General features: G+C 47.8%; 1 long non-coding RNA gene across 3 annotated transcripts in view; it reads right to left on the bottom strand.

The window, feature by feature from the left end:
• The window catches only part of LOC134965830 (uncharacterized), a 107,684-nt gene that overhangs the window by 26,526 nt on the left and 54,777 nt on the right, over positions 1 to 26,381 (bottom strand). The window contains exon 3 of one of the 3 annotated variants that reach the window (XR_010188520.1): positions 3,279 to 3,356. The exons of the other annotated variants lie outside the window; for them this stretch is intronic. This is a non-coding gene — a long non-coding RNA (uncharacterized LOC134965830). The remainder of the gene's footprint in view (positions 1 to 3,278; positions 3,357 to 26,381) is intronic. 3 annotated transcript variants of the gene reach the window in all.

A 26,381-nucleotide genomic window follows, 5' to 3' on the forward strand; every position in this document is an offset into this window, starting at 1 on the left:
CACTTTTACTACTTCCACCAAGCAATTGACTGTCCAACAGTCCTTTGCGAGGAAGATGAAATATCACAGCAGTCATCCTACTGCAAAGCGGATAACTGAGGCCTTGACATCCTGGGTGGTGAGAAACATGGTTCCGGTATCCATCATTACTGCAGAGCCAACTAGAGACTTGTTGGAGGTACTGTGTCCCCGGTACCAAATACCATCTAGGTTCCATTTCTCTAGGCAGGCGATACCGAAAATGTACACAGACCTCAGAAAAAGAGTCCCCAGTGTCCTAAAAAATGCAGCTGTACCCAATGTCCACTTAACCACGGACATGTGGACAAGTGGAGCAGGGCAGGGTCAGGACTATATGACTGTGACAGCCCACTGGGTAGATGTATGGACTCCCGCCGCAAGAACAGCAGCGGCGGCACCAGTAGCAGCATCTCGCAAACGCCAACTCTTTCCTAGGCAGGCTACGCTTTGTATCACCGGTTTCCAGAATACGCACACAGCTGAAAACCTCTTACGGCAACTGAGGAAGATCATCGCGGAATGGCTTACCCCAATTGGACTCTCCTGTGGATTTGTGGCATCGGACAACGCCAGCAATATTGTGTGTGCATTAAATCTGGGCCAATTCCAGCACGTCCCATGTTTTGCACATACCTTGAATTTGGTGCTGCAGAATTTTTTAAAAAACGACAGGGGCGTGCAAGAGATGCTGTCGGTGGCCAGAAGAATTGCGGGACACTTTCGGCGTACAGGCACCACGTACAGAAAACTGGAGCACCACCAAAAACTACTGAACCTGCCCTGCCATCATCTGAAGCAAGAAGTGGTAACGAGGTGGAATTCAACCCTGTATATGCTTCAGAGGTTGGAGGAGCAGCAAAAGGCCATTCAAGCCTATACAATTGAGCACGATATAGGAGGTGGGATGCACCTGTCTCAAGCGCAGTGGAGAATGATTTCAACGTTGTGCAAGGTTCTGATGCCCTTTGAACTTGCCACACGTGAAGTCAGTTCAGACACTGCCAGCCTGAGTCAGGTCATTCCCCTCATCAGGCTTTTGCAGAAGAAGCTGGAGACATTGAAGGAGGAGCTAACACGGAGCGATTCCGCTAGGCATGTGGGACTTGTGGATGGAGCCCTTAATTCGCTTAGCAAGGATTCACGGGTGGTCAATCTGTTGAAATCAGAGCACTACATTTTGGCCACCGTGCTCGATCCTAGATTTAAAGCCTACCTTGGATCTCTCTTTCCGGCAGACACAAGTCTGCTGGGGTTCAAACACCTGCTGGTGAGTAAATTGTCAAGTCAAGCGGAACGCGACCTGTCAACAACATCTCCTCCTTCACATTCTCCCGCAACTGGGGGTGCGAGGAAAAGGCTCAGAATTCCGAGCCCACCCGCTGGCGGTGATGCAGGGCAGTCTGGAGCGACTGCTGATGCTGACATCTGGTCCGGACTGAAGGACCTGACAACGATTACGGACATGTCGTCTACTGTCACTGCATATGATTCTCTCCCCATTGAAAGAATGGTGGAGGATTATATGAGTGACCGCATCCAAGTAGGCACGTCACACAGTCCGTACTTATACTGGCAGGAAAAAGAGGCAATTTGGAGGCCCTTGCACAAACTGGCTTTATTCTACCTAAGTTGCCCTCCCACAAGTGTGTACTCCGAAAGAGTGTTTAGTGCCGCCGCTCACCTTGTCAGCAATCGGCGTACGAGGTTACATCCAGAAAATGTGGAGAAGATGATGTTCATTAAAATGAATTATAATCAATTCCTCCGTGGAGACATTGACCAGCAGCAATTGCCTCCACAAAGTACACAGGGAGCTGAGATGGTGGATTCCAGTGGGGACGAATTGATAATCTGTGAGGAGGGGGATGTACACGGTGATATATCGGAGGATGATGATGAGGTGGACATCTTGCCTCTGTAGAGCCAGTTTGTGCAAGGAGAGATTAATTGCTTCTTTTTTGGTGGGGGTCCAAACCAACCCGTCATATCAGTCACAGTCGTGTGGCAGACCCTGTCACTGAAATGATGGGTTGGTTAAAGTGTGCATGTCCTGTTTATACAACATAAGGGTGGGTGGGAGGGCCCAAGGACAATTCCATCTTGCACCTCTTTTTTCTTTTCTTTTTCTTTGCGTCATGTGCTGTTTGGGGAGGGTTTTTTGGAAGGGACATCCTGCGTGACACTGCAGTGCCACTCCTAGATGGGCCCGGTGTTTGTGTCGGCCACTAGGGTCGCTTATCTTACTCACACAGCTACCTCATTGCGCCTCTTTTTTTCTTTGCGTCATGTGCTGTTTGGGGAGGGTTTTTTGGAAGGGACATCCTGCGTGACACTGCAGTGACACTCCTAGATGGGCCCGGTGTTTGTGTCGGCCACTAGGGTCGCTTATCTTACTCACACAGCTACCTCATTGCGCCTCTTTTTTTCTTTGCGTCATGTGCTGTTTGGGGAGGGTTTTTTGGAAGGGACATCCTGCGTGACACTGCAGTGCCACTCCTAGATGGGCCCGGTGTTTGTGTCGGCCACTAGGGTCGCTAATCTTACTCACACAGCTACCTCATTGCGCCTCTTTTTTTCTTTGCGTCATGTGCTGTTTGGGGAGGGTTTTTTGGAAGGGCCATCCTGCGTGACACTGCAGTGCCACTCCTAGATGGGCCCGGTGTTTGTGTCGGCCACTAGGGTCGCTTATCTTACTCACACAGCGACCTCGGTGCAAATTTTAGGACTAAAAATAATATTGTGAGGTGTGAGGTATTCAGAATAGACTGAAAATGAGTGGAAATTATGGTTTTTGAGGTTAATAATACTTTGGGATCAAAATGACCGCCAAATTCTATGATTTAAGCTGTTTTTTAGGTTTTTTGGAAAAAAACACCCGAATCCAAAACACACCCGAATCCGACAAAAAAAATTCGGTGAGGTTTTGCCAAAACGCAGTCGAACCCAAAACACGGCCGCGGAACCGAACCCAAAACCAAAACACAAAACCCGAAAAATTTCCGGCGCTCATCTCTAGTGTCCAGTAGCCTAAGAAACAGAGCCTGACATTAAAGTAGGTCTGTTTCTCTCTCCTCAGTCCCTCGCTGCAGGGAGTCTGTTGCCAGCAGGCTCCCTGAAAATAAAAAACCTAACAAAATACTTTATTTTCAGGAAAACTCAGGAGAGCTCCCTGTAATGCACCCAGTCTCCTCTAGGCACAGTAATAAACTGAGGTCTGGAGGAGGGGCATAGAGGGAGGAGCCAGTGCACACCCATACCTAAAGTTCTTTCTTAGTGCCCATGTCTCCTGCGGAGCCCGTCAATCCCCATGGTCCTTACGGAGTCCCCAGCATCCTCTAGGACGTAAGAGAAAAGTTATGTTACTATGAGAATTTGTTCTGAATTAAAAGGGGTTCTGCTTTTAAGAGGGTCACAGTCGAGGTATATAAAATGGATAGAGTTGTATTGTACTGATCTTTGCATTCCCTGATGGTAACGGTTAATAGTTGTGTTTAATCAGTTTGGTGTGGGGGGGGAATTCCCAGCACAAAGAATGAGGAAACTAATATAACTAAATAAACAAACAGCTCGTTGAGGTGCCAGCCTGTCCGGGGAATGGCAAAAGGTAGCCAAACAATCTCAATTTAGCAAAGCAAAGCAATAGCTACCACAGTGCATTGCCTATTACTACCTAGTAAGTAATTCAATATAACCATGGGGATTGATTCATAACACAGTTACATGTAGAGTGTAGACTAAAACTTCCTCTGTCTGTAAATCCATGACTAGAAAATCAGGGGTGTCAGTAGGGTGCCAATAGTGGGATCGGCGGGATCCCGGGATTTCGGCCAAAATACGGCAGGGATTCAATCCCGGGATTGGAAGCTCCAATCCTGGGGATTGAGGAATCAGGCGGCCCTGTGATTTTTTTGAAGCCGAGCAGTATTGAGCGTCCTAAGGACAGTCAGATGCTACCCGGATCCCTCGGACGTCACGCTGCTCCATCCGCCGTCACCTGCTGAGACAGACAGATGTTGTCTGGTTAGATGGCTCAAAAAGAAAATGGATTTAAACCACCTTTTTTTCCAATTGTGACTATGCTATATATGGGCGAAACAAATACACTATGCTATGAATAATCTCTGATGGCTGTACCCTTTAGGATTGTACATTTAAAGATTATACAAACTTGAAGAGAAACATAAGGAGTTAGTTTAAAAGAGGCGCACTCCTGTCCTTTTTAGTGGTGAAATTAATTAAAATCAATTTTTATTGGGTATGTGTTAAGATAAAGGTATTATAACCTTACTGTATATATATATATATATATATATATATATATATATACACACACACACACATATATATATATATATATATATACATACATACACACTCATATATATATATATATATATCCATGCATATATAATGGCACTCACTGTCCTTCTGCTATATATATATATATATATATATATATATATACATACATACATACAGGCTTGAACTGGCCCACAAGGGTACAGGGGAAACCACCGGTGGGCCCACCTCCTGCTCTAAGGATCAGGTTCCAGACTGTGCACTGGAATTACACATTATACATATGTTACCTTATACTGGACTATGGTGTATTTTCTACAGTGCATTGCTGTTATTAATCTGTTATTAATCTGGTACATTATCATGTATACAGCAGCTGCATTTACTGTATATATTTATGAAGGGGCCCAGACATAGCACTGTCTAATGGTTAGTCAAACCAATGAGGTGGCAGGCCACACCCCCTCTGCAGACTGGCCACACCCCTAAACATGGGCCCCTACCACTGCATCCCCACGGTGGGCCCTATATGCCCCAGTCCGACACTGTATAGATAGATAGATAGATAGATAGATAGATAGATAGATAGATAGATAGATAGATAGATAGATAGATAGATAGATAGATAGATAGACATTACTTAATACATATTATAACCAGTGTTCAAAATTTTATCACTCAATCAGTGTTTACCAATAAGTGAATAATGTCCTCTAAGTAGGGCTCAAGTAGGCAAAATATTCAAATGATAGAGAAGTAATTGTGAGATAATAAAGTGTTGAATTAAAATCTGCTGTGTACTGCTGACAAGTGGATTCACTGTGTGTGAGCTGTCAGCACAAAGCAGCTAAAATATTATACAATGTATATCATCCAGTGTAATTAGTGACAAACGCTTGTTACTATTAATTTAACAAAATAGTTACAAATTGAATGCTTTATATATGAGAACTGACACATGATATTTACATTGTAATAGCATTCTGATATTGAAGGGGAAAAAAAAGGTAACCTACTGTAGGTCGGTGGTTTAAATGCCAATATCCATTCTTTAATAGGGATACAGTTAGGATCCCGGCAGTTGAAATCTCGACTCCGAAATCCAGACACTGCACGGAATCCCAGCGGCGGCATCCCAAATGGAGTCTCAATCCCGCTGCCGGCATCCCAACAGATGGGATCCTGAATGAGTGACTGCCGGGCCACCGGAGAGGTAAGCTGTTGGGAGGAGGGGTTTGGGGGGAGGTTAGGTTTAGGCTCCAGGGGTAGGGTTAGGCTGTGGGCAGGGGCGGATTGGGAACAAAAAGCGGCCCTGGAAAAATTTGTACTAGTGGCCCCACATGGGCAGCACCAGAGGTGTAAGGTCTAGCCATGGGCCATGGCAGCAGCACCCTCCCCCCAAGACTTTCCAGATAGTGGGCATGTCCAGCATCAAGGGGGAAGTTAAAAAGGAAATAAAATTACATATTATGTGTCACGATCCGGGTATCTGGACGCCATTTCTTACCCATCAGATGCCTCCTAAGGCTGGCTCAGCGCTCCAGGACCGGATCCCATCTGTTATCCTGATGTGTACATTCCTGTATCCTCTCCTGTCACTCTGGGACGCTGTCACAGTAAACGCCATATTACACCTGGCATGGCGTCTCCCGCGGCCTCCGCCGCCGTCCCTGAACTTCTGCATGCAGAGTGTCTGAGTGGCGATTACGTCAGCCGCGGCCTCCGCTGTGTCCGCGTGGTTGGATGTGCATCTGTCAGCCTGGCGCCTCCTGTCTCCGGTGGCCGGCGCCGCCATTACTGTTTTCATTACCACATGGATTACAAACCAAACTTCCCTCCAAGTGTCTGCATGGGCGCAGCCATCTTGGATTCTGTCAGCTGATCATTTCCACCAATCTGTTCTCAGTATTGATAATCTGCATAATTGCCTAGCCAATCCCTTCCTTGCTGCAGGTATAAATACACTGTGCCTGAGCAAGGAAGGCGTCAGTGCTTTGGTTGTCAAACCTAGTTCCTGTTTGTCTCTCTCCTGAGATTGTCTTCCAGGTTCCAGCTCCTGTCTCAAGACTTCCACCATAGAGACCCGCACCAGCATTCCACCTGCGGTGTAGCCTGACTCTCCAATCCATTGTGGATTCATCTGTTTCCAGCTACAACATTACCTGCTTCCAGCTCAGCTTCCAGCAGAGTACAGCTTCCCTTAAAGGGCCGGTGTCCTTTCTACACTTTACCACTCTCCACCGGTATTATTATTTCTCCGCTCTCAAGTTCTACATTTCAGTTCATATTTCATCGCTCCCAAGTTCATTTATTATTTAACTGGTTCCAGCCAGTATCCACTCCGTGCTAACAACAGTCTGGTTCCAGCCAGTATCCACAGCAGCTGTTTTATCTTCAGCAACCCAGCTTTTCCTGGAACACCAGCTGGCACAATCCTGGGTTATCTCCATTGCTACAGTCGGGCCTGGTAAGGACTTTCCATCTAGAAGATCATAAGAACTATCTCACACTACCAGTGCCCTGTGGCTCCTGCCATCCTGTAGTACCCAGGAACTGTATTTATTCTTTGCTGACTTTTACGTTTTCTTTTACTGCTGCTGTGTTGCGGAGTTGTCATAATAAACATCATTGACTTTTATCCAAGTTGTCGTGGTCACGCCTTCGGGCAGTTATTATTCATGTTACTTACATGTCCAGGGGTCTGATACAACCTCCCAGGTTCCGGTACATCTCAGCCCCTACAACTGAGGCTGCCTCCCGTCAGCTCAGGCCCTCAGTTGTGACAGTAAGCACTGACCTAATGAATCCAGCCGGAGACCAGGATCAAGCGGCCAGGCCGATGCAAGAACTGGCAGCCCGACTAGAACATCAGGAGGCTGCACAGGGCCACATCATCCGCTGTCTCCAGGATCTCTCTACTCGGCTGGATGGGATTCAGACAACTCTCCGTGGATCAGGCGCGTCTGGTGCGTCAACCACAGTGACTCCAGCTATAACCCCACCCACCTTACCCATTTCTGCTCCACGTCTTCATCTTCCAACGCCAGCAAAATTTGACGGATCTCCAAGATTCTGCAGGGGATTTCTCAACCAGTGTGAGATTCAGTTTGAGCTACAACCTGGCAATTTTCCCAGTGACCGTACAAAAATTGCCTACATTATTTCTCTTCTCAGTGGCTCAGCCCTTGATTGGGCATCACCGTTATGGGAGAGGTCCGACACCCTGCTATCTTCCTACACTGCCTTCGTGTCAACATTCAGGCGCATCTTCGACGAGCCAGGCCGGGTAACCTCAGCTTCATCCGAGATTCTCTGTTTACGCCAGGGGTCACGTACTGTAGGACAATATCTGATACAGTTCCAGATCCTGGCATCCGAACTGGCATGGAACGACGAGGCCCTGTATGCTGCATTCTGGCATGGCTTATCTGAGCGTATTAAAGATGAGTTAGCTACCAGAGACTTACCTTCTAAGTTAGATGAGCTAATCTCACTCTGCACGAAAGTTGATTTACGTTTCAGAGAGAGAGCAACTGAGCGTGGAAGATCATCTGCTCCAAAATCTTCTGCTCCTCCTCCTCGTCAACTGTCACCATCTAAAGATGAGCCCATGCAACTTGGCCGTTCCCGTTTAACTCCTGCTGAGCGCCGAAGACGTCTCTCCGAGTTTCTCTGTCTCTATTGTGCAGCTCCGTCTCACACCATTAATGCCTGTCCCAAACGTCCGGGAAACTCCAAATCCTAGCTCGCCAAGGAGAGGGCCGGCTAGGAGTAATGATCTCCTCTCCATCTCCTCAAGATTGTAATCTCCCAGTCTCGCTTCAAGTTGCTCAACGTTATCGGAACGTCATTGCCCTCCTTGATTCCGGAGCGGCTGGGAACTTTATTACCGAAGCCTATGTTAAACGGTGGTCCCTACCCACCGAGAGACTTCCTTCGTCCATTTCTTTAACTGCCGTGGATGGCAGCAAAATTTTTTATGCAGTTATTTCTTTAAGGACTCTACCAGTTCGTCTGAGAGTGGGAGTTCTTCATTCCGAACTTATTTCTTTTTTAGTGATTCCAAGAGCCACACATCCTGTGGTCCTGGGCCTTCCATGGCTCCGTCTTCACAATCCTACAATTGATTGGACGACTACGCAAATCCTGGCATGGGGTTCCTCCTGTGCTGAGACATGTTTGTTTAAAGTATTGCCTGTCTGTTCTTCCTCCCCCAGGTCGTCTGATGTTCCACCTCCTCCATATCAAGATTTCACGGATGTGTTCAGTAAAGCTTCTGCTGATATCCTTCCTCCTCATAGAGAATGGGACTGTCCGATTGATCTTGTTCCAGGGAAGGTTCCACCTCGAGGCCGAACTTATCCGTTGTCTCTGCCTGAGACGCATTCTATGGAGGAATATATTAAAGAGAACCTAGCAAAGGGGTTCATTCGACCTTCTTCTTCCCCAGCCGGCGCAGGCTTCTTTTTTGTAAAAAAGAAAGATGGTGGTCTGCGGCCGTGCATCGACTACAGAGGTTTGAACGACATTACCATCAAGAACCGTTATCCTTTACCCCTGATTACTGAGCTCTTTGACAGAGTTAGCGGAGCTACCATCTTTACAAAGCTGGACTTGCGAGGTGCATACAATCTCATCCGGATCCGTGAGGGTGACGAGTGGAAGACCGCCTTTAACACCCGTGACGGACATTATGAGTACCTCGTCATGCCCTTCGGATTGAGCAATGCTCCAGCTGTCTTCCAGCATTTTGTCAATGAGATCTTCAGAGACATTCTATACCGTCATGTCGTGGTCTATCTAGACGATATCCTCATTTTTGCCAACGATTTAGAGGAACATCGTTTTTGGGTTAAAGAGGTTCTGTCCCGTCTCCGTGTCAATCATCTCTATTGCAAATTAGAAAAATGCGTCTTTGAAGTCAAGTCCATTCCGTTTCTAGGGTACATTGTGTCCGGTTCCGGACTAGAGATGGATCCTGAGAAACTACAAGCAATCCAAAATTGTCCGGTACCCTTAACCCTCAAAGGGGTCCAGAGGTTCTTAGGGTTCGCCAACTATTACCGAAAGTTTATACGAGACTTTTCCACCATTGTGGCACCTATTACTGCTTTCACTAAGAAGGGTGCTAACCCGTCCAAGTGGTCTGAAGAAGCCATGCAAGCATTTCATCTTTTAAAACAAAGGTTCATCTCTGCGCCTGTTCTGAAACAGCCTGACATCGACTCTCCTTTCATCTTAGAGGTGGATGCCTCCTCCGTTGGAGTAGGAGCGGTGTTATCTCAGAGGGCTAAAGATGGCCATTTACACCCTTGCAGTTTCTTCTCCCGGAAGTTCTCCCCAGCTGAGCGCAACTATGCCATTGGCGACCAGGAGTTGCTAGCCATCAAGCTCGCTCTAGAAGAGTGGAGGTATCTGTTGGAGGGAGCTTCTCATTCAATCACCATACTTACAGACCACAAGAACCTTTTATACCTGAAGGGCGCACAATGTCTCAACCCTCGTCAGGCCAGATGGGCACTTTTCTTTTCCAGGTTCGACTTTAAACTCCAGTTCTGTCCGGGCTCTCAGAATCGCAAGGCCGATGCCCTTTCCCGCTCATGGGAGCAAGAAAATGAGTCAGAGTCTTCAGACAAGCATCCTATTATAAATCCGTTGGCATTCTCCACGGTAGGGATGGACTCTACGCCCCCATCAGGGAAAAGTTTTGTGAAGCCGATGCTAAGGAAGAAGCTCATGCATTGGGCCCATGCTTCCCGTTTTGCCGGACATACAGGTATCCAAAAAACCCTGGAGTTTATCTCTAGGTCCTATTGGTGGCCAACTCTGAAAAAGGACGTCTTGGAGTTTATTGCATCTTGCCCAAAGTGTGCCCAACATAAAGTATCCCGCCAGTCGCCTGCGGGGCAACTGGTTCCACTATCCGTTCCCCGTCGACCATGGACCCACTTGTCGATGGATTTCATTACAGACTTACCCATGTGCAACAAGTTCAATACCATCTGGGTGGTAGTTGACCGGTTCACCAAGATGGCACACTTCATTCCTCTCACCGGTCTTCCGTCAGCTTCCAAGTTGGCTCAAGTATTCATACAAGAGATCTTCCGACTCCACGGTCTTCCTGAAGAAATTATCTCAGATCGAGGAGTTCAATTCACAGCCAAATTCTGGCGAAGTTTATGTCAAGTCCTCCAAGTCAAGCTAAAGTTTTCCACGGCTTACCATCCTCAGACCAATGGTCAAACCGAGAGGGTGAATCAGGACTTGGAGGCCTTCCTCCGCATCTATGTGTCCTCCTCTCAAGATGACTGGGTTCAATTACTTCCCTGGGCCGAGTTCTGTCATAACAACCAGTATCATTCTTCATCTGCTTCAACACCATTCTTCACTAACTTTGGATTCCACCCTAAAGTCCCTGAGTTCCAACCGCTTCCAGCAACTTCTGTTCCCGCAGTGGATATCACCTTGCATCAGTTTGCCAATATCTGGAAGAGCGTACGATCAGCTCTGCTCAAGGCTTCGTTCAGGTACAAGGAGTTTGCGGATAAGAAGCGTCGAGCAGTTCCTGCTCTCAAGGTGGGTGATCGGGTATGGTTATCCACGAAGAATTTGAGGTTAAGAGTTCCCAGTATGAAGTTTGCACCTCGCTATATCGGTCCTTTCAAGATTGAACAAGTCATCAATCCTGTTGCTTACAGACTCCAGTTGCCTCCCTTCTTAAAAATACCCAGGACATTCCATGTTTCCCTGTTGAAACCGCTGATCTTGAATCGGTTTCATTCCTCACTTCCTCCAACTCCGAAAGTCCAAACTCAACGAGGCGTTGAGTATGAAGTGGCCAAGATCCTGGACTCACGTCACCGTTACGGTCAACTACAATATCTTATTGACTGGAAGGTTATGGTCCTGAGGAACGTTCATGGACCAATGCTTCTGATGTCCATGCTCCTGCCTTGGTCCGGAGATTCCATTCCAAGTTTCCTCAAAAGCCAAAGAAGTGTCCTGGGGCCACTCCTAAAGGGGGGGGTGCTGTCACGATCCGGGTATCTGGACGCCATTTCTTACCCATCAGATGCCTCCTAAGGCTGGCTCAGCGCTCCAGGACCGGATCCCATCTGTTATCCTTATGTGTACATTCCTGTATCCTCTCCTGTCACTCTGGGACGCTGTCACAGTAAACGCCATATTACACCTGGCATGGCGTCTCCCGCGGCCTCCGCCGCCGTCCCTGAACTTCTGCATGCAGAGTGTCTGAGTGGCGATTACGTCAGCCGCGGCCTCCGCTGTGTCCGCGTGGTTGGATGTGCATCTGTCAGCCTGGCGCCTCCTGTCTCCGGTGGCCGGCGCCGCCATTACTGTTTTCATTACCACATGGATTACAAACCAAACTTCCCTCCAAGTGTCTGCATGGGCGCAGCCATCTTGGATTCTGTCAGCTGATCATTTCCACCAATCTGTTCTCAGTATTGATAATCTGCATAATTGCCTAGCCAATCCCTTCCTTGCTGCAGGTATAAATACACTGTGCCTGAGCAAGGAAGGCGTCAGTGCTTTGGTTGTCAAACCTAGTTCCTGTTTGTCTCTCTCCTGTGATTGTCTTCCAGGTTCCAGCTCCTGTCTCAAGACTTCCACCATAGAGACCCGCACCAGCATTCCACCTGCGGTGTAGCCTGACTCTCCAATCCATTGTGGATTCATCTGTTTCCAGCTACAACATTACCTGCTTCCAGCTCAGCTTCCAGCAGAGTACAGCTTCCCTTAAAGGGCCGGTGTCCTTTCTACACTTTACCACTCTCCACCGGTATTATTATTTCTCCGCTCTCAAGTTCTACATTTCAGTTCATATTTCATCGCTCCCAAGTTCATTTATTATTTAACTGGTTCCAGCCAGTATCCACTCCGTGCTAACAACAGTCTGGTTCCAGCCAGTATCCACAGCAGCTGTTTTATCTTCAGCAACCCAGCTTTTCCTGGAACACCAGCTGGCACAATCCTGGGTTATCTCCATTGCTACAGTCGGGCCTGGTAAGGACTTTCCATCTAGAAGATCATAAGAACTATCTCACACTACCAGTGCCCTGTGGCTCCTGCCATCCTGTAGTACCCAGGAACTGTATTTATTCTTTGCTGACTTTTACGTTTTCTTTTACTGCTGCTGTGTTGCGGAGTTGTCATAATAAACATCATTGACTTTTATCCAAGTTGTCGTGGTCACGCCTTCGGGCAGTCATTATTCATGTTACTTACATGTCCAGGGGTCTGATACAACCTCCCAGGTTCCGGTACATCTCAGCCCCTACAACTGAGGCTGCCTCCCGTCAGCTCAGGCCCTCAGTTGTGACAGTAAGCACTGACCTAATGAATCCAGCCGGAGACCAGGATCAAGCGGCCAGGCCGATGCAAGAACTGGCAGCCCGACTAGAACATCAGGAGGCTGCACAGGGCCACATCATCCGCTGTCTCCAGGATCTCTCTACTCGGCTGGATGGGATTCAGACAACTCTCCGTGGATCAGGCGCGTCTGGTGCGTCAACCACAGTGACTCCAGCTATAACCCCACCCACCTTACCCATTTCTGCTCCACGTCTTCATCTTCCAACGCCAGCAAAATTTGACGGATCTCCAAGATTCTGCAGGGGATTTCTCAACCAGTGTGAGATTCAGTTTGAGCTACAACCTGGCAATTTTCCCAGTGACCGTACAAAAATTGCCTACATTATTTCTCTTCTCAGTGGCTCAGCCCTTGATTGGGCATCACCGTTATGGGAGAGGTCCGACACCCTGCTATCTTCCTACACTGCCTTCGTGTCAACATTCAGGCGCATCTTCGACGAGCCAGGCCGGGTAACCTCAGCTTCATCCGAGATTCTCTGTTTACGCCAGGGGTCACGTACTGTAGGACAATATCTGATACAGTTCCAGATCCTGGCATCCGAACTGGCATGGAACGACGAGGCCCTGTATGCTGCATTCTGGCATGGCTTATCTGAGCGTATTAAAGATGAGTTAGCTACCAGAGACTTACCTTCTAAGTTAGATGAGCTAATCTCACTCTGCACGAAAGTTGATTTACGTTTCAGAGAGAGAGCAACTGAGCGTGGAAGATCATCTGCTCCAAAATCTTCTGCTCCTCCTCCTCGTCAACTGTCACCATCTAAAGATGAGCCCATGCAACTTGGCCGTTCCCGTTTAACTCCTGCTGAGCGCCGAAGACGTCTCTCCGAGTTTCTCTGTCTCTATTGTGCAGCTCCGTCTCACACCATTAATGCCTGTCCCAAACGTCCGGGAAACTCCAAATCCTAGCTCGCCAAGGAGAGGGCCGGCTAGGAGTAATGATCTCCTCTCCATCTCCTCAAGATTGTAATCTCCCAGTCTCGCTTCAAGTTGCTCAACGTTATCGGAACGTCATTGCCCTCCTTGATTCCGGAGCGGCTGGGAACTTTATTACCGAAGCCTATGTTAAACGGTGGTCCCTACCCACCGAGAGACTTCCTTCGTCCATTTCTTTAACTGCCGTGGATGGCAGCAAAATTTTTGATGCAGTTATTTCTTTAAGGACTCTACCAGTTCGTCTGAGAGTGGGAGTTCTTCATTCCGAACTTATTTCTTTTTTAGTGATTCCAAGAGCCACACATCCTGTGGTCCTGGGCCTTCCATGGCTCCGTCTTCACAATCCTACAATTGATTGGACGACTACGCAAATCCTGGCATGGGGTTCCTCCTGTGCTGAGACATGTTTGTTTAAAGTATTGCCTGTCTGTTCTTCCTCCCCCAGGTCGTCTGATGTTCCACCTCCTCCATATCAAGATTTCACGGATGTGTTCAGTAAAGCTTCTGCTGATATCCTTCCTCCTCATAGAGAATGGGACTGTCCGATTGATCTTGTTCCAGGGAAGGTTCCACCTCGAGGCCGAACTTATCCGTTGTCTCTGCCTGAGACGCATTCTATGGAGGAATATATTAAAGAGAACCTAGCAAAGGGGTTCATTCGACCTTCTTCTTCCCCAGCCGGCGCAGGCTTCTTTTTTGTAAAAAAGAAAGATGGTGGTCTGCGGCCGTGCATCGACTACAGAGGTTTGAACGACATTACCATCAAGAACCGTTATCCTTTACCCCTGATTACTGAGCTCTTTGACAGAGTTAGCGGAGCTACCATCTTTACAAAGCTGGACTTGCGAGGTGCATACAATCTCATCCGGATCCGTGAGGGTGACGAGTGGAAGACCGCCTTTAACACCCGTGACGGACATTATGAGTACCTCATCATGCCCTTCGGATTGAGCAATGCTCCAGCTGTCTTCCAGCATTTTGTCAATGAGATCTTCAGAGACATTCTATACCGTCATGTCGTGGTCTATCTAGACGATATCCTCATTTTTGCCAACGATTTAGAGGAACATCGTTTTTGGGTTAAAGAGGTTCTGTCCCGTCTCCGTGTCAATCATCTCTATTGCAAATTAGAAAAATGCGTCTTTGAAGTCAAGTCCATTCCGTTTCTAGGGTACATTGTGTCCGGTTCCGGACTAGAGATGGATCCTGAGAAACTACAAGCAATCCAAAATTGTCCGGTACCCTTAACCCTCAAAGGGGTCCAGAGGTTCTTAGGGTTCGCCAACTATTACCGAAAGTTTATACGAGACTTTTCCACCATTGTGGCACCTATTACTGCTTTCACTAAGAAGGGTGCTAACCCGTCCAAGTGGTCTGAAGAAGCCATGCAAGCATTTCATCTTTTAAAACAAAGGTTCATCTCTGCGCCTGTTCTGAAACAGCCTGACATCGACTCTCCTTTCATCTTAGAGGTGGATGCCTCCTCCGTTGGAGTAGGAGCGGTGTTATCTCAGAGGGCTAAAGATGGCCATTTACACCCTTGCAGTTTCTTCTCCCGGAAGTTCTCCCCAGCTGAGCGCAACTATGCCATTGGCGACCAGGAGTTGCTAGCCATCAAGCTCGCTCTAGAAGAGTGGAGGTATCTGTTGGAGGGAGCTTCTCATTCAATCACCATACTTACAGACCACAAGAACCTTTTATACCTGAAGGGCGCACAATGTCTCAACCCTCGTCAGGCCAGATGGGCACTTTTCTTTTCCAGGTTCGACTTTAAACTCCAGTTCTGTCCGGGCTCTCAGAATCGCAAGGCCGATGCCCTTTCCCGCTCATGGGAGCAAGAAAATGAGTCAGAGTCTTCAGACAAGCATCCTATTATAAATCCGTTGGCATTCTCCACGGTAGGGATGGACTCTACGCCCCCATCAGGGAAAAGTTTTGTGAAGCCGATGCTAAGGAAGAAGCTCATGCATTGGGCCCATGCTTCCCGTTTTGCCGGACATACAGGTATCCAAAAAACCCTGGAGTTTATCTCTAGGTCCTATTGGTGGCCAACTCTGAAAAAGGACGTCTTGGAGTTTATTGCATCTTGCCCAAAGTGTGCCCAACATAAAGTATCCCGCCAGTCGCCTGCGGGGCAACTGGTTCCACTATCCGTTCCCCGTCGACCATGGACCCACTTGTCGATGGATTTCATTACAGACTTACCCATGTGCAACAAGTTCAATACCATCTGGGTGGTAGTTGACCGGTTCACCAAGATGGCACACTTCATTCCTCTCACCGGTCTTCCGTCAGCTTCCAAGTTGGCTCAAGTATTCATACAAGAGATCTTCCGACTCCACGGTCTTCCTGAAGAAATTATCTCAGATCGAGGAGTTCAATTCACAGCCAAATTCTGGCGAAGTTTATGTCAAGTCCTCCAAGTCAAGCTAAAGTTTTCCACGGCTTACCATCCTCAGACCAATGGTCAAACCGAGAGGGTGAATCAGGACTTGGAGGCCTTCCTCCGCATCTATGTGTCCTCCTCTCAAGATGACTGGGTTCAATTACTTCCCTGGGCCGAGTTCTGTCATAACAACCAGTATCATTCTTCATCTGCTTCAACACCATTCTTCACTAACTTTGGATTCCACCCTAAAGTCCCTGAGTTCCAACCGCTTCCAGCAACTTCTGTTCCCGCAGTGGATATCACCTTGCATCAGTTTGCCAATATCTGGAAGAGCGTACGATCAGCTCTGCTCAAGGCTTCGTTCAGGTACAAGGAGTTTGCGGATAAGAAGCGTCGAGCAGTTCCTGCTCTCAAGGTGGGTGATCGGGTATGGTTATCCACGAAGAATTTGAGGTTAAGAGTTCCCAGTATGAAGTTTGCACCTCGCTATATCGGTCCTTTCAAGATTGAACAAGTCATCAATCCTGTTGCTTACAGACTCCAGTTGCCTCCCTTCTTAAAAATACCCAGGACATTCCATGTTTCCCTGTTGAAACCGCTGATCTTGAATCGGTTTCATTCCTCACTTCCTCCAACTCCGAAAGTCCAAACTCAACGAGGCGTTGAGTATGAAGTGGCCAAGATCCTGGACTCACGTCACCGTTACGGTCAACTACAATATCTTATTGACTGGAAGGGTTATGGTCCTGAGGAACGTTCATGGACCAATGCTTCTGATGTCCATGCTCCTGCCTTGGTCCGGAGATTCCATTCCAAGTTTCCTCAAAAGCCAAAGAAGTGTCCTGGGGCCACTCCTAAAGGGGGGGGTGCTGTCACGATCCGGGTATCTGGACGCCATTTCTTACCCATCAGATGCCTCCTAAGGCTGGCTCAGCGCTCCAGGACCGGATCCCATCTGTTATCCTGATGTGTACATTCCTGTATCCTCTCCTGTCACTCTGGGACGCTGTCACAGTAAACGCCATATTACACCTGGCATGGCGTCTCCCGCGGCCTCCGCCGCCGTCCCTGAACTTCTGCATGCAGAGTGTCTGAGTGGCGATTACGTCAGCCGCGGCCTCCGCTGTGTCCGCGTGGTTGGATGTGCATCTGTCAGCCTGGCGCCTCCTGTCTCCGGTGGCCGGCGCCGCCATTACTGTTTTCATTACCACATGGATTACAAACCAAACTTCCCTCCAAGTGTCTGCATGGGCGCAGCCATCTTGGATTCTGTCAGCTGATCATTTCCACCAATCTGTTCTCAGTATTGATAATCTGCATAATTGCCTAGCCAATCCCTTCCTTGCTGCAGGTATAAATACACTGTGCCTGAGCAAGGAAGGCGTCAGTGCTTTGGTTGTCAAACCTAGTTCCTGTTTGTCTCTCTCCTGTGATTGTCTTCCAGGTTCCAGCTCCTGTCTCAAGACTTCCACCATAGAGACCCGCACCAGCATTCCACCTGCGGTGTAGCCTGACTCTCCAATCCATTGTGGATTCATCTGTTTCCAGCTACAACATTACCTGCTTCCAGCTCAGCTTCCAGCAGAGTACAGCTTCCCTTAAAGGGCCGGTGTCCTTTCTACACTTTACCACTCTCCACCGGTATTATTATTTCTCCGCTCTCAAGTTCTACATTTCAGTTCATATTTCATCGCTCCCAAGTTCATTTATTATTTAACTGGTTCCAGCCAGTATCCACTCCGTGCTAACAACAGTCTGGTTCCAGCCAGTATCCACAGCAGCTGTTTTATCTTCAGCAACCCAGCTTTTCCTGGAACACCAGCTGGCACAATCCTGGGTTATCTCCATTGCTACAGTCGGGCCTGGTAAGGACTTTCCATCTAGAAGATCATAAGAACTATCTCACACTACCAGTGCCCTGTGGCTCCTGCCATCCTGTAGTACCCAGGAACTGTATTTATTCTTTGCTGACTTTTACGTTTTCTTTTACTGCTGCTGTGTTGCGGAGTTGTCATAATAAACATCATTGACTTTTATCCAAGTTGTCGTGGTCACGCCTTCGGGCAGTCATTATTCATGTTACTTACATGTCCAGGGGTCTGATACAACCTCCCAGGTTCCGGTACATCTCAGCCCCTACAACTGAGGCTGCCTCCCGTCAGCTCAGGCCCTCAGTTGTGACAGTAAGCACTGACCTAATGAATCCAGCCGGAGACCAGGATCAAGCGGCCAGGCCGATGCAAGAACTGGCAGCCCGACTAGAACATCAGGAGGCTGCACAGGGCCACATCATCCGCTGTCTCCAGGATCTCTCTACTCGGCTGGATGGGATTCAGACAACTCTCCGTGGATCAGGCGCGTCTGGTGCGTCAACCACAGTGACTCCAGCTATAACCCCACCCACCTTACCCATTTCTGCTCCACGTCTTCATCTTCCAACGCCAGCAAAATTTGACGGATCTCCAAGATTCTGCAGGGGATTTCTCAACCAGTGTGAGATTCAGTTTGAGCTACAACCTGGCAATTTTCCCAGTGACCGTACAAAAATTGCCTACATTATTTCTCTTCTCAGTGGCTCAGCCCTTGATTGGGCATCACCGTTATGGGAGAGGTCCGACACCCTGCTATCTTCCTACACTGCCTTCGTGTCAACATTCAGGCGCATCTTCGACGAGCCAGGCCGGGTAACCTCAGCTTCATCCGAGATTCTCTGTTTACGCCAGGGGTCACGTACTGTAGGACAATATCTGATACAGTTCCAGATCCTGGCATCCGAACTGGCATGGAACGACGAGGCCCTGTATGCTGCATTCTGGCATGGCTTATCTGAGCGTATTAAAGATGAGTTAGCTACCAGAGACTTACCTTCTAAGTTAGATGAGCTAATCTCACTCTGCACGAAAGTTGATTTACGTTTCAGAGAGAGAGCAACTGAGCGTGGAAGATCATCTGCTCCAAAATCTTCTGCTCCTCCTCCTCGTCAACTGTCACCATCTAAAGATGAGCCCATGCAACTTGGCCGTTCCCGTTTAACTCCTGCTGAGCGCCGAAGACGTCTCTCCGAGTTTCTCTGTCTCTATTGTGCAGCTCCGTCTCACACCATTAATGCCTGTCCCAAACGTCCGGGAAACTCCAAATCCTAGCTCGCCAAGGAGAGGGCCGGCTAGGAGTAATGATCTCCTCTCCATCTCCTCAAGATTGTAATCTCCCAGTCTCGCTTCAAGTTGCTCAACGTTATCGGAACGTCATTGCCCTCCTTGATTCCGGAGCGGCTGGGAACTTTATTACCGAAGCCTATGTTAAACGGTGGTCCCTACCCACCGAGAGACTTCCTTCGTCCATTTCTTTAACTGCCGTGGATGGCAGCAAAATTTTTGATGCAGTTATTTCTTTAAGGACTCTACCAGTTCGTCTGAGAGTGGGAGTTCTTCATTCCGAACTTATTTCTTTTTTAGTGATTCCAAGAGCCACACATCCTGTGGTCCTGGGCCTTCCATGGCTCCGTCTTCACAATCCTACAATTGATTGGACGACTACGCAAATCCTGGCATGGGGTTCCTCCTGTGCTGAGACATGTTTGTTTAAAGTATTGCCTGTCTGTTCTTCCTCCCCCAGGTCGTCTGATGTTCCACCTCCTCCATATCAAGATTTCACGGATGTGTTCAGTAAAGCTTCTGCTGATATCCTTCCTCCTCATAGAGAATGGGACTGTCCGATTGATCTCGTTCCAGGGAAGGTTCCACCTCGAGGCCGAACTTATCCGTTGTCTCTGCCTGAGACGCATTCTATGGAGGAATATATTAAAGAGAACCTAGCAAAGGGGTTCATTCGACCTTCTTCTTCCCCAGCCGGCGCAGGCTTCTTTTTTGTAAAAAAGAAAGATGGTGGTCTGCGGCCGTGCATCGACTACAGAGGTTTGAACGACATTACCATCAAGAACCGTTATCCTTTACCCCTGATTACTGAGCTCTTTGACAGAGTTAGCGGAGCTACCATCTTTACAAAGCTGGACTTGCGAGGTGCATACAATCTCATCCGGATCCGTGAGGGTGACGAGTGGAAGACCGCCTTTAACACCCGTGACGGACATTATGAGTACCTCGTCATGCCCTTCGGATTGAGCAATGCTCCAGCTGTCTTCCAGCATTTTGTCAATGAGATCTTCAGAGACATTCTATACCGTCATGTCGTGGTCTATCTAGACGATATCCTCATTTTTGCCAACGATTTAGAGGAACATCGTTTTTGGGTTAAAGAGGTTCTGTCCCGTCTCCGTGTCAATCATCTCTATTGCAAATTAGAAAAATGCGTCTTTGAAGTCAAGTCCATTCCGTTTCTAGGGTACATTGTGTCCGGTTCCGGACTAGAGATGGATCCTGAGAAACTACAAGCAATCCAAAATTGGCCGGTACCCTTAACCCTCAAAGGGGTCCAGAGGTTCTTAGGGTTCGCCAACTATTACCGAAAGTTTATACGAGACTTTTCCACCATTGTGGCGCCTATTACTGCTTTCACTAAGAAGGGTGCTAACCCGTCCAAGTGGTCTGAAGAAGCCATGCAAGCATTTCATCTTTTAAAACAAAGGTTCATCTCTGCGCCTGTTCTGAAACAGCCTGACATCGACTCTCCTTTCATCTTAGAGGTGGATGCCTCCTCCGTTGGAGTAGGAGCGGTGTTATCTCAGAGGGCTAAAGATGGCCATTTACACCCTTGCAGTTTCTTCTCCCGGAAGTTCTCCCCAGCTGAGCGCAACTATGCCATTGGCGACCAGGAGTTGCTAGCCATCAAGCTCGCTCTAGAAGAGTGGAGGTATCTGTTGGAGGGAGCTTCTCATTCAATCACCATACTTACAGACCACAAGAACCTTTTATACCTGAAGGGCGCACAATGTCTCAACCCTCGTCAGGCCAGATGGGCACTTTTCTTTTCCAGGTTCGACTTTAAACTCCAGTTCTGTCCGGGCTCTCAGAATCGCAAGGCCGATGCCCTTTCCCGCTCATGGGAGCAAGAAAATGAGTCAGAGTCTTCAGACAAGCATCCTATTATAAATCCGTTGGCATTCTCCACGGTAGGGATGGACTCTACGCCCCCATCAGGGAAAAGTTTTGTGAAGCCGATGCTAAGGAAGAAGCTCATGCATTGGGCCCATGCTTCCCGTTTTGCCGGACATACAGGTATCCAAAAAACCCTGGAGTTTATCTCTAGGTCCTATTGGTGGCCAACTCTGAAAAAGGACGTCTTGGAGTTTATTGCATCTTGCCCAAAGTGTGCCCAACATAAAGTATCCCGCCAGTCGCCTGCGGGGCAACTGGTTCCACTATCCGTTCCCCGTCGACCATGGACCCACTTGTCGATGGATTTCATTACAGACTTACCCATGTGCAACAAGTTCAATACCATCTGGGTGGTAGTTGACCGGTTCACCAAGATGGCACACTTCATTCCTCTCATCGGTCTTCCGTCAGCTTCCAAGTTGGCTCAAGTATTCATACAAGAGATCTTCCGACTCCACGGTCTTCCTGAAGAAATTATCTCAGATCGAGGAGTTCAATTCACAGCCAAATTCTGGCGAAGTTTATGTCAAGTCCTCCAAGTCAAGCTAAAGTTTTCCACGGCTTACCATCCTCAGACCAATGGTCAAACCGAGAGGGTGAATCAGGACTTGGAGGCCTTCCTCCGCATCTACAGATGTGTCCACTATTACCTTTCTGAAAAAAGTATCATGGCCTGCCGTTCATGGCACGAGATAAGATTTCCTCTTAAGATATACACGGCAAGCCATGTGTATCTCCTCTGAAATATAGTGCAGTACCACTTTTCAGACAGCAGGTGGCATTTTCAAAAACTGAGCAAGCAGAAAGTCTGATAAAGAGATTCTAGAGGGAGTAGTTCAGACCTGATTCTAGCAGCATTTTATTTGCAAATGGGCAAAACCATGGGGGTCATTCCGAAATGATCGCACGCTAGGTTGTTTTGCAGCGGTGCGATCAGGTCGAAACTGCACATGCGTATGCACCTCAATGCGCATGTGCGTCGTACGGGTACAAAGCGGATCATTGCTGAGCAATGGATTTAACGAAGAATCGATTCGCACAGCAGATAGCAAGGAGATTGACAGGAAGAGGGCATTTGTGGGTGGCAACTGAACGCTTTCTGGGAGTGTTTGGAAAAACGCAGGCGTGTCCAAGCGTTTGCAGGGCAGGTGTCTGACGTCAATTCCGGACACGAACAGGCTAAAGTGTTTGCCCCGAATTTACATCAGACACCCACCCTGCAAACGCATTGACACACCTGCGTTTTTCCAAACACTCCCAGAAAACGGTCAGTTGACATCCACAAATGTTTTCTTCCAGTCAGTCTCCTTGCGATTGTCTGTGTGAATGGATTCTTCATTAAATCCATTGCTCAGCAACGATCCACTTTGTACCTGTGCGACGCGCCTGCGTATTGCGGTGCACACACATGCGCAGTTATGACCTGATCGCAGCGCAACGAAACAACCTAGCGTGCAATCAGGCCTGCATGACCCCCATGGTTTTGCCCATCTGCTAACAAAATTGCAGCGATGGGGGGGTCATTCCGAGTTGATCGTAGTCCTGCAAAATTTTGCAGGGCTACGATCAGGAACAGAGACATGCGGGGGATGCCCAGCACAGGGCCAGTCCGCCCCGCAGGTCAGTTACGCCCCCCCCCCTGCAGAAGTGCAGAAGTATTGCACAGCGGCGATGCTTTTGTACTTCAGGAGTAGCTCCCGGCCAGCGCAGCTTTAGCGTGCTGGCCGGGAGCTACTCATTACTACACGGCCCGCAGCGGCTGGTCAGCAGCAGCGATCGGGTCAGAATGACCCCCATGAGCCGTGTGTGCAGGCCAATTTATCCATCATGCACACGGGAATATCAGCTGCAGCCGCTAATTGTGAAGTATTAATATTTTTCCAATACATCTCTCATACTAACTTCCAACATGTACCTGGCTCAATGTTGCCTACATGTTTAAAAAAATCTTTTTCCTTGTGATTGATAATGTGCTGATGAAGAGTTCATACAAACTCCACACAGAGATTCAATATAGAAATTATGATACTAACTAAAAGGCACTATTGATACTTGTCATTTTTTGCAATTGTTTGGTGGTTAAGGTGTGAGTAGAGAGAATTTTTGGTATTTCAATACCACATATATTTCACTGGGATCCGGTCTGAAGATCGACAGTGTCTGCCATACAAGTGGGTGCTGCGTCTGTCTGACACAAATCGGTCCAGCGCTGAGGCTGTGTTGCTATAATAAGTCACTGGGTGCTCTGTCTGCCATACAAGTGGGTGCTGTGCCTGTCTGCCACAAATCAGTCCAGTGCTTGGGCTGTGCTCCATAATAAGTCACTGGGTGCTCTGTGTGCCATACAAGTGGGTGCTGTGCCTGTCTGCCACAAATCAGTCCTGTGCTTGGGCTGTGCTGCATTAATAAGTCACTGGGTGCTCTGTCTGCCATACAAGTGGGTGCTGTGCCTGTCTGCCACAAATCAGTCCTGTGCTTGGGCTGTGCTCCATAAGTCAGTGGGTGCTCTGCCTGCCATACAAGTGGGTGAAGAAACATGAGACCCAGGGCCTGATCAGCCATAAGGCTGCAGCCTGGATAGCTGAGTCCTGGGGGGGCGCAGCACCGGCACAATAGATGCTTAGGCTCTACCTACTACTGGAAGCTGCAGATTCCATGCAGATCGCATTGGAAGACGGCCCTTATAGGAGGCAGATGCCAGGGGTATTACTAGACCATTACCCAGCGCTACCCAGAATGAGCATGTAACCCCCTGGCTCTAAGCATATAACCCCTATGGCAAAAAGCATATGTAACCCCTGGCAACGAGCATGTAACCCCTGGCCACGAGTATGTGACCGGGTCAGACTTCCGGTCAGCAGAATCAAGGATGCCGGTGGCTTCTCCTCCCACCTCTAGCCACCAACAGCACCGTGGGCAGCAACATGGACATCCATATGTGCAGGGCAATTTATCCATCAGGCACACGGGAATATCAGCAGCGGCAGCTAATTGTGAAGTATTAATATATCTCCAATACATGTGGGAGTGCCAGCAGTGTCCTCGGTGCAGAGGTGTAGGTGGTGTAATCAGTGCAGGAGGGCTGGCAGTATCCCCGGTGCAGGAGTATCAGTAGTGCGGGAGATGTGCTCCTTGTACTTGGTTGATGGTACCGTGGACACTTCTGGCACTCCCGCACTGCTAGCACCCCACTGCCCTCTTTTTTGGAGGCACAAGTATTATTTATATATTTTTAAAAAGATTATTATTATATATATATTTTTTTTTTTAATGGGATGGGAAAACCCCCCCCAAAAATTGCGTGGGGTCCCCCCTCCAAAGCATAACCAGCCTCGGGCTCTTCGAGCCGGTCCTGGTTCTAAAAATCCGGGGGGGAAATGGACGGGCATCCCCTGTATTTTTAAAACCAGCACCGGGCTCTGTGCCTGGTGCTGGTGCAAAAATTACGGGGGACAAAAAGAGTAGGGGTCCCCCGTATTTTTTACACCAGCATCGGGCTCCACTAGCTGGACAGATAATGCCACAGCCGGGGGTCACTTTTATACAGTGCCCTGCGGCCATGGCATTAAATATCCAACTAGTCACCCCTGGCCAGGGTACCCTGGGGGAGTGGGGACCCCTTCAATCAAGGGGTCCACCCCCCAGCCACCCAAGGGCCAGGGGTGAAGCCCGAGGCTGTCCCCCCATCCAAAGGCTGCGGATGGGGGGCTGATAGCCTTGAGAAAATTGAAAGAATATTGTTTTTTCCAGTAGTACTACAAGTCCCAGCAAGCCTCCTCCGCAAGCTGGTACTTGGAGAACCACAAGTACCAGCATGCGGGAGAAAAACGTGCCCGCTGGTACCTGTAGTTCTAATGGAAAAAAAATACCCAAATAAAAACAGGAGACACACACCGTGACAGTAAAACTTTATTTCACACATGTCGACACACACATACTTACCTATGTTGACTGTTTTCTGCCCAGCGATATCGGTGATCACACGGGCTCAGCAAGATCACTCAGCACACAGAGCTGCACCAGCGATGTGTGCTGAGCGATCTGTCACTGCCCGTGTTTGCAATAGAGAAAACATGGGTGATGACTAGATCTTTCAAGCATGCAGGGACACACATCACTATCGCTATACACACATAGCGATTTGTGCTGTATTTCTAAGTGACTCAGCAAATCAATTAGAAAAGCAGTCCAAATCGCTATGTGTGTGTGATCGTATTCAGGTCATTCTGATGTACAGTATTGCCAGCTTTAGAGTCCAGTTCTTAATTGTGTAGGTGTGAAAATCTCAGTGTGAGAGGCCTTTGAAGTAGATTCCTTGGGGAATAGAGTTACAGCACAGTAACGTGTATTCTGGGTGGGGGAAGGGCTGCTGTCCTGGAATTTGAAATAAACAGTGAACTTTTAGCAATTCAGAGCCTCAGTTTATTATTATTAATGAAAAAATTGGGGTTATTTGTTACTCAGAGCACAGAGGTGAATGAAGTCTAAAGTGACATTAAAGAATAAGTTAATTAAAACCTAATAGTGCTACAAGGTAACGGAACATATTATAAGACTATGCAATGATAAAATAATTCCAACTAAATAGTATAAATATACTGTAAGTTAGACAAAACTGAATGCAATCACTTGGATGCTTTGTACAATCCATACACAATTACAGAATACAGTGTTGCAGAGGTGACTACTTCTTTTTTTTTTTAAACAATTTTCAAGATTGCATAACAAATGTAATACTAGGGTGTAGTACATGTTACAGATAAAATATAACAAGTTAATTAATTTAAGCAAGTAGTCTAATTTTGATATTTCAAGCATTTGCAGAAAGGATGAGTACGATAGGTAAAGGGCCCTTTATGCAAATTCTATGCATTATTCGTTTGCGTACTGTCTTTTTTGATGTGTCGACATATGGCCTGTCGACCAATATTGGTCGACCTAATGACTGTTGACCTTCTTTTTGTCGACAATATGATCCATTCCAATTACATGCAGCTGGCTTGTCCATTTCTTTCTATAATCACTGGCAGCACAGAAAATAAATGGTCTACATAATTATTACAGGTCTCCAATGTAAGTACGTTTTTCCAAAATGTATTGATGCCATCAATCAGTTGCTCTTTTGTCCTTGGCTTACATTGAGAACGAATATAACTTTTCATTTGAGACCACACTAGCTCGATAGGATTCATGTCCGGTGATCTGTGAAAAGTCAATAAAGGGAGAGAATTTAAAAATGGAATATTTGGCATTTCATGCTTTACAGGAAGCATCAGTCTACAGGGCAA

This window comes from Pseudophryne corroboree, chromosome 10 (assembly GCF_028390025.1).
Source record: "Pseudophryne corroboree isolate aPseCor3 chromosome 10, aPseCor3.hap2, whole genome shotgun sequence".
NCBI classification, from domain to species: domain Eukaryota; kingdom Metazoa; phylum Chordata; class Amphibia; order Anura; family Myobatrachidae; genus Pseudophryne; species Pseudophryne corroboree.